Here is a 1749-nt window from a genome sequence, read left to right as displayed (position 1 = left end):
CAGAAAAACAACTAAATGAAGTAGAGATAGGCAACCTTCCAGAAAAAGAATTCAGAATAATGATAGTGAAGATGATCCAGGACCTCGGAAAAACAATGGAGGCAAAGATCGAGAAGATGTAAGAAATGTTTAACAAAGACCAAGAAGAATTAAAGAACAAACAGACATGAACAATACAATACCTGAAATGAAAACTACAGTAGAATGAATCAATAGCAGAATAACTGAGGCAGAAGAACGGATAAGTGACCTGCCCAGGGAAGATTGAACCAGACCTACCTGCTAGTGTTGGAGGGTCTCCTGCAGAGATGGGGGTGGCTGTGGCTCACCGTGGGGACAAGGACACTGGCAGCAGAAGTTTTGAGAAGTACTCCTTGGTGTGAGTCCTCCCAGAGTCTGTCATTAGCCCCACCAAAGAGCACAGGTAGGCTCCAGTGTTGTGCTGCCTCAGGCCAAACAACCAACAGGGAGGGAACCCAGCCCCACCCATCAACAGTCAAGCAGATTAAAGTTTTACTGAGCTCTGCCCACCAGAGCAACAATCAGCTCTAACCACCACCAGTCCCTCCCATCAGGAAACTTACACAAGCCTCTTAGATAGCCTCATCCACCAGAGGGCAGACAGCAGAAACAAGAAGAACTACAATCCTGCAGCCTGTGGAACAAAAACCACATTCACAGAAATATAGACAAGATGAAAAGGCAGAGGTCTATGTATCAGATGAAGGAACAAGATAAAATTGCAGAAAAACAACTAAATGAAGTAGAGATAGGCAACCTTCCAGAAAAAGAATTCAGAATAATGATAGTGAAGATGATCCAGGACCTCGGAAAAACAATGGAGGCAAAGATCGAGAAGATGTAAGAAATGTTTAACAAAGACCAAGAAGAATTAAAGAACAAACAGACATGAACAATACAATACCTGAAATGAAAACTACAGTAGAATGAATCAATAGCAGAATAACTGAGGCAGAAGAACGGATAAGTGACCTGGAAGACAGAATGGTGGAATTCACTGCTGCGGAACAGATTAAAGAAAAAGGAATGAAAACAAATGAAGACAGCCTAAGAGACCTCTGGGACAACATTATAGGGGTTCCAGAAGGAGAAGAGAGAGAGAAAGGACCCGAGAAAATATTGGAAGAGATTATAGTCGAAAACTTCCCTAACATGGGAAAGGAAATAGCCACCGAGGTCCAGGAAGCACAGTGAGTCCCATACAGGGTAAACCCAAGGAGAAACATGCTGAGACACATAGTAATCAAATTGGCAAAAATTAAAGACAAAGAAAAATTATTAAAAGCAGCAAGGGAAAAACAAAAAATAACATACAAGGGAACTCTCATAAGGTTAACAGCATATTTCTCAGCAGAAACTCTACAAGCCAGAAGGGAGTGGCATGATATACTTAAAGTGATGAAAGGGAAGAACCTACAACCAAGGTTACTCTACGCATGGCAAGGATCTCATTCAGATTCCATGAAGAAATCAAGAGCTTTACAGACAAGCAAAAGCTAAGAGAATTCAGCACCACCAAACCAGCTTTACAACAAATGCTAAAGGAACTTTTCTATGTGGGAAACACAAGAGAAGAAAAGGACCTACAAAAACAAACCCAAAACAATTAAGAAAATGATCATAGGAACATACATATCAATAATTACCTTAAACGTGAATGGATTAAGTGCTCCAACCAAAAGACACAGGCTTGCTGAATGGGTACAAAAACAAGACCCATCTATATGC

At 41.0% G+C, this 1749-nt stretch overlaps 1 long non-coding RNA gene across 1 annotated transcript in view; it reads right to left on the bottom strand.

Annotated features, from left to right (window-relative positions):
* Positions 1–699, bottom strand: part of LOC129392416 (uncharacterized) — a 9704-nt gene extending 9005 nt beyond the window's left edge. The window contains exon 1 of the long non-coding RNA XR_008618225.1: positions 280–699. This is a non-coding gene — a long non-coding RNA (uncharacterized lncRNA). The remainder of the gene's footprint in view (positions 1–279) is intronic.
* Positions 700–1749: the final 1050 nt, after the last annotated feature.

This window comes from Physeter macrocephalus, chromosome 9, assembly GCF_002837175.3.
Source record: "Physeter macrocephalus isolate SW-GA chromosome 9, ASM283717v5, whole genome shotgun sequence".
Classification (NCBI taxonomy): domain Eukaryota; kingdom Metazoa; phylum Chordata; class Mammalia; order Artiodactyla; family Physeteridae; genus Physeter; species Physeter macrocephalus.
The sequence above is the reverse complement of the archived record's forward strand: the minus strand, read 5'-3'. Positions and strand labels throughout refer to the sequence as shown.